Below are 7546 nucleotides of genomic sequence, written 5' to 3'. Positions count from 1 at the left end.
CTGTAATAGGTGGTTTAGGCATGGTGAGCACAAATGTGCAAGGATCCATGGACCCGAAGGACTCTTCTATGCGATATAAAGGATTTGACGGTGAAGATTCTAATGATTCTTGGTTGAACTACAATCCGGTAACTGATGCCGAGATTCAGAAATATGCCGCTTTCCGTAGGGCATTCCAAGCATGGAAGGATCAACAAGTCAAGCAACAGCAGCAGAAGGAACAAGAAATCCAAGTTGTGGCTAAGTATTGGGCAGATGCAATTAACAATGCCAATACCGTAGCCACCATATTGAAAGTTCAATATTGGATGTCTGAGATGGTTGAAACTCTTCACAAGGCTCAGGAAGCAACTGCTGATCAAAATGCTTCCAAAGTTCCTCCAACTCCAACTGTTCAAGAATCACAAGACGAAGGAACTGCAATAGAAGTGAGCTCTGCTCCCACCATCGGATTTGATGATGCTGATCTGCAAGAGGTAAACAAACCCTCTCCCTCTTATGATGATCTTATGATGTTTGATGAAGAAGAAGAATCCAGTGGCTCTCATCATTCAACTTCAAAGCCCAAAGAGAAGAAGAAAAAGAAGAAGAATAATGTCACTAGGAAATAATTTTTAAGTCTTCAAGCAAAGGTTGATCAAATCCTTGCTGCGGTCAAGCCAACTCAACCGCAACCAGAAGATATCCCCTGACCACAATCATTGATCGAACAGATAGAACACCTGGAAACTCGTGAGAGATTGGCTACTGAGCATATCTCCCTCAAAGTGGAAATGGGGATTCGGTCCCTTGACAAAAATAGACAAGCATATCACAAGGACTACATGGCTGCTGCGGAACGCCTCATCTCTGAGGTAACCGCAATCAAGAAAGATCTTCAAGCAGCTGTTGCGGATCAAGACTCCCAATCTCAGAAGCTGATTGCTAAGACTCATACTGCCTATGAGTCCACGATCTCAGTCCTTCAAGCTACAATCAACCGCCTGCAGCGATCCTTGTCCACAAATTTCCATGGTCCCGAAATCCTTCAACTTACCAAGGAAATTCACCGGCTACTCTTCAACGCCACCATCCCCAACAATCAACAACTGGCAGAAGCCCTTAAAGCTCAATTTCAAGACGTTTTTGCCAAATTTGATGGCCTTTGACAGTGGCTTGAGGAGGCTCCTGGTCTGAACTCCTCAAGAGGGGGAAGTGAAAAAGAAGTCCATCATTTTAATCACTCCATCTCACAACATCAAACTCCCCCCATCTCTACAGAAAAAATTCCTACACCGCAACCATCTCATCATACTCCACCTCATAACTCTCCACCGCAAGAGGAAAACACTCCTGAGAAACCAGAGACTCCCCCTCACATCAGAAATCTTGCAGAGCACATGTCTTCTCCGAGCTCAAATGACTCACCTGCCACCACCCAAAGTAAAAAGGATTGGAAGGCAACCAAACTTGCTGAGCTCATATGGAGAGAATGTGGTTTTTATACTATCATGGATAAGTCCTTGATAAATTATTGGATCAATCCTCACCGCAAACTGCTTGATGATGATTACACTCATCACCTCACCTATGCGGAACCCCCTTCGGATGGCTACTGGGATGTCCCAATCTCTCCAAATGCCAGATACTTCATAGTATTTGAGCAATTCGACCGCAGTTTTCCAGACTCCAAAAGACTGCCAATGGAATTTGAGAGACTTAGTCTTTTTTATGCTAAGGATGCCTCTCCCATTGAGAATATATGGTCTAACGATAGAACATCCGCAGTCAAGAACTACAAGATCAGGAAGGTCATGAAGGCTGACTTCATCCATTACACTCCGACTAGAAGGGAACACGACTATGTCCGCACCCAGGCTGACTTCCCCTGTATGAATCCGAAAGAAGTCTTTCTCATTGCGAAGGTGTTCCAACACAAGTCGGAGAAGCACCCGAAGATGAAGATTGTACTTGAAAGGGCTAATACTTTCTTAATGGAAACAGTCTGTGATTTTGCTAAAATCGACGCAGACATCTACCCCACCATTGCCAAGAAATTCGATCTGCCACCACTTGACCCTGCACCAATGCCTACCGAAGGCTATGAAGAAATATCCTTAGGTGCAACCAACTACCCTGAACTTGAAGTCATTTTCAAAAGGAAGATCGACAATGTCAAATACTTCATTCCTATGACTGTCGTGCATCGCCTCACCAGGAAGCAACTTGATATCAGCCGAAACGCGGTTGAAAAATCAAAGCACACTACTGCAGAAGTCAAGTTCGAGATCTTAAGAAGAATCATCTGGTTGGAAAACATCAGGAAGTTTTGGTGGATCCTAATCAACTTTCTTAAACTTGATAGCTGATCTAATTTAAAGAGGTCACTTAGGGGGAAATTGTTGAATCATAAAAAGTGACCCTCTTGAACTTCAGCCACTGCAGCCGTCAAGCTACCCGAGTCAAGCTCCTTCATCAGCAACCGTAGTCTCCATCTACTGTAGTTCTTTACTAGATTACTTTTACTTCTCTTTTATTGTAATACTCTCTATTGTCCAGTATGCCTTGCATGGCTACTCTTAGAGATGTAATCTAGTGTACTTCGTGAGTCTCTATAAATAAAGCTCATTCTCTGGTATTCAAAACTTACGCATCTATTCTGAATTGCCATCTCTGAAGTTATCTCCTCTATCTCTCTTACTCACACTTCTTACTCTCATAATCAATTACAATCTCTCTTCGGAGCAAGTCTTTTGTGACTTAATCACTAAGTTTGATCTCACTTATTAACTTGGATTGAATGCATTCCTCGTTATGAATCAGCTTATGTGTATACTCGATATAACAATTGTTGTCATTTCCATTTCTTTACTTTTTCGCAACTAACTCTCTAACCATCTAACTCTAAATATTATTGTTGAGCTTTTAGATCCTTCGAGATTAACTATTCCGTAATATACTTGTTCTAACGTTTTTTCAAGAGTGTCTCAAAGTTTTTCTCTCAACAGCCTTGCTGGGGACTCTCCCGCCGGCCCGACCTGGCGCTCCCTGGCCTGGCACTCCCTTTCCAGCCTTTCTTAGTGTGCGCCCGCCAGCCTTTCCTGGTGCGCTCCCGCCAGCCTCGCCTGGCCCCTCCGGGCGGCCTCACCCAACTCCTTGCTAAGTGGGCCTGAATTGGGTTGACCCAAGCCTTGACCTAATTGTCCCTATATAATGAATAGTATCTCCTCCATGGAGGGGGATCTGCCCCTTGGCTTAGCCGCCATTCTATACTCTGGCCGAGTGGCTCAGCCGCCACCCACCGGCGTTAGCCACCATACACCACCACCAACACCAAAATGGTTCTCTCTAGCTAAAGAGAACAGTCTCAGATCTTCCAGATGATCTAACTTGACCGTCAGAGCCCGATTCCGGGGCACAGTCCTTGGGGCGGCTCTAACGCATCTCTCTGATTGTGACTAGCAGATCTATCCACCCTAGTTGCCATCAAGAGAAGAGAAGAAGACGAAGAGGTGGTTCAGATCCATGTCGCATCACATATAATGGTAAATAGAATCGGGTGACTCCCCGATAACCATTAGCTTAATTATCGCATTACATTTGTGCAACCTTGTGAATTCTCGTTTACCTCTAGCATTATCTCTCACTTGGAAAAATTCATACCTAAACATATATTTAACAGGTAAAAATAATTGTATTTATTTTAATTAAAAGCGACATTTATAAATTACAAAACATGGAAATAACAACACCTTTCTTCCAATGTGTTGACTATCCTTTCAAACACATTTTTTCGCAAACGAAACATTCTTTTGAAATCGTTAGGTTGGTAGACACAACAATCTGCAAAATTACCATTAACTAGACGTCTATGTCCTTCTTCACGATCTCTATTTAACGTTGCACGTTGTGTGAGCAGTGGAGTTTGATCGGATTGTAGTAGCACGTCCATTAAATACCGGTATATCATAGTTACAAAGATATCGTCGTCATCATTATCATCGTTGAATGGATGAAACGGATCTAACAGATCCATTTTTTTGTTTTGAATTATTAGTTTATGTGAAATAGAAATAAATAAAAGAAAGTGAGATTGAGAGAAATAAATGTATTTTGTAGAGTAATATGTGTATTTATATTAAAGTTAAAATGGGAAAAAAAAATAGTTTATGACCGTTTAACAACGGTCTAAAATATAACCGCTTTGAAGAAAATGCAAGCCAAATACCACTGTTGCCTCCTATTGCCACAATAATGGACAATGTCGTAACGCCGGAAAAGGCCCGGGGGCGGTGTCAAGCCGCTATAACAACGTTTTTTAGATGCCAAGTCGGAATAACATAAATGAAGTCGGTACATGAACCGGCGATTCCGAACCGATTACAGTTACAAATGCAGGTACCAAGATTCGATGCTCACCCTACAAGCTTCCAAACTCCTTGGTACAAGCAATCCTAGCACTCCCACGAACAAGCTTTATTACGTACAAGTTCTTCATTCTGCAGCTTCCTACTTGATAGGAACACTCCTTTATTAACAAAGTAATTTAAGCTTTATACACCTGCACAATAACTAACACAAATTAACTTCAAAAAACAATTACCACTATTATTTTTCACTTATTTTTTGTTTTTAACAGCCAAATGTATTAGAAAGGAACCAGTGGGAAGCTAGACCAATAAAAATATACAAGAAGATAAAAGAAAAAACAAACTAAGTTGACTAAAAGTAGCAAAGGGCAAAAAACACGAGAAAAAACATAAACGAACAGCTGGTAGATTAACTTTGAAGATGAATTTGATCCTACAGCAAAACCAGTGGAGGCTACATTCGAGAAGTCTTCGCATTACTGACATGATTATTTCAAGGCAGGAAAGTGGGTGAAAATCAAACTTGAACGCGATCTTTAATAAGGAAAAAAACTACCAACGGACTTCCAGCAAACAACCAAACTCTTTTGTGCAGGACCTAAAGTCCCAATTCGGATAACAACAGCAGTTACCAGTGAAGGGTAAAATTGTCCATCATTAGCAACATTATGTAATTATTATTATTATTATTATTATTATTATTATTATTATTATTATTATTATTATTATTATTATTATTATTATTATTGTTATTATTTTAGTCTTGTGGCTGTACCAGCGGTCGTTGATGGCGTTCAATTATTAAAAGGCTTTTATTATAACCAGACGACGCAAATAGTCACTTTAACACAAAATCCATCCGCCAGTGAGTTTCCCTCTGCCGTCATCCATAATATATAATCAAATTAAATACATCAAATCATCCGCCAACTCTTTTATTAAATTTTCTCAAAGGTTTTTTTTAGTCAAATTCAAAAACATCGTCTATTCTTTTTGATATATTTCGTATTGGTCATTGATGGCAGGCGGTTTGTTTAACACACTGATTATAAATACGTAGACAATTCTCCTTCAACACAAACATCCACGTATCATTGAATTCACTCTCCGGCGACACTTACACAAAATGTGGAGTTTCATAGCACAAGTGTCGATCTACAGTTTGACGTTGTTTCTTGGTGCTTTTTTGGTGTTCTACAAATGGTACAATTCTTCATCATCATCCACCACCAAGAAACTACCACCATCACCACCAAAACTGCCAGTCATCGGCAACCTCCACCAGCTAGGTGCAAGCGTCCACCACTCCTTTCTATCTCTGGCCAGACGTTATGGTGACTCGCTCATGCTCCTCCACATCGGTTCAGTCCCAAGCCTGGTGGTCTCATCAACCGAAGCAGCTCGCGAGATCATGAAAACTCATGATATAGCATTTGCAAGTAGACCTAACACAAGAATGTTCAGGGCTATCTCTTACAATCTCAAGGAAATAACAGTAGCTCCTTATGGAGAATACTGGAGGCAAGCAAAAAGCATTCTAACGCTTCAGCTTCTAAGTAACAAAAAGGTTCAAACTTATAATGGATTGAGAGAAAAGATAATTGCCGAATGCGTAGATAAGATAACCCAGTGTTTCTTATCTAACAAGCCAGCAGACTTGAGCGACTTGTTTAGCTCGCTTACAAACGACGTGACATGCATGGCGACGTTTGGGAGGACATATAACGAAGGGGAGATTGGGAGGAAGTTCAAGAAGGTGTTGCAAGAGTTCTCAGAGGTGTTGGGTAGCTTTTATTTTGAGGACTCTATTCCTCAGCTTGCGGTGGTTGATCGTCTTAGAGGTCTCAGTGCTAAAGTTGATAGAGTCGCTGTAGATTTTGACGAGTTTCTACAAGGCGTGGTCGACGAGACCATAATAAAGGTACGCAATAACTCTGAAAAAATTTCTGAAGATGGTGTGGAAACCTTCATTGAAGGACTACTCAAGGTTCAGAAGGAAGATATTATCGGCATCACCATCGATGCAGACGTCATCAAAGCACTCCTCTTGGACGCATATGTTGCTGGAACAGATACATCATCTTCAGTACTTGAATGGGCGATGACTGAGCTTCTGTTACATCCGGAAAACTTGAAGAAAGTCCAAGATGAGGTAAGGAGCATTCTTCATGGGAAAGAAGAGATAACAGACGAAGATCTTGACAAGATGATTTATCTTAAAGCCGTGATCATGGAAACCACCCGCCTCCATCCTCCCCTTCCGATTCTACCACCAAGAGTCGCACGACATGATGTTAATGTAATGGGGTATGATATTGCAGAAGGAACAAGGGTATACGTGAACGTTTATGCAATTATGAGGGACCCTAAAGTGTGGGAAAAAGCCGAAGTGTTTCTACCAGAGAGGTTCTTGGAGTCGTCTATTGATTTCGTAAGGCATAATTTCGAGTTGCTTACGTTTGGAGCTGGAAGAAGGGGTTGCCCTGGAAGGGTGTTCGCCATGGCGATCAATGAGAAGGTTTTGGCTACTGTTTTATCAAAATTCGATTGGTCGCTGCCACAGGGTGTAACACCGAAGGACGTCGATATGAATGAAACTTTTGGTCTCGCTAATCACAGAAAGATTCCATTACTTGCTCTTGGAAAACCTGTCCCCATGAATGGTTGGTAAATGACAATCGATCTTAGTATAATAATATTTATAACAATAGATCGGCAACATCTTTCATCATCTCATTGTATTTGTTATATATAATATCATCCAATATTTTTCTTTTGGGATCTATTTGGATGTAAGATTACGACAATCAGGTATATGTTAAAATTAAATAATATTGCTATGTCTTCATTCACTTGTCATTATTAGGCATGTTTTCAAACCTTGTGTTATTTGTATTGTTCCAACCCTTTTTGTTGACAAAAGGAACTTACCATGAAAGAGGGATTCGTGTTCCTGTCTATTCTGCCTTCAGCCAACCCGCTCAACCTTCTTTTCTTCCATTTTCTTCTGTTTTTTCCCTCTTCGGGTCAGACAACACGCAACATCCCCTATGGCCCTATCTTTCACTCTGGTCACTCTCTTCTCCGTGGTCAATTGAACCCAACCCACGCCTTCCACTCTTATCATATGGTGAACACATTAAATGGAGAGGGCCGAAATGATAGCCAGTTTAGCTATATAACAAGGCTCCAAGGTA

The 7546-nt window shown here is 41.1% G+C and overlaps 1 pseudogene; it reads left to right on the top strand.

The window, feature by feature from the left end:
- The first annotated feature begins 5415 nt into the window (after nt 1-5415).
- LOC145068842 (cytochrome P450 736A117 pseudogene) lies at nt 5416-7201 on the top strand (annotated as a pseudogene).
- The last annotated feature ends 345 nt before the right edge of the window (nt 7202-7546 follow it).

This window comes from Lactuca serriola, chromosome 8, assembly GCF_051521515.1.
Source record: "Lactuca serriola cultivar US96UC23 chromosome 8, Lser_US96UC23_V15, whole genome shotgun sequence".
NCBI lineage: Eukaryota > Viridiplantae > Streptophyta > Magnoliopsida > Asterales > Asteraceae > Lactuca > Lactuca serriola.
Note: the sequence above shows the minus strand (reverse complement) of the source record. Positions and strands in the feature narration are given on the sequence as shown.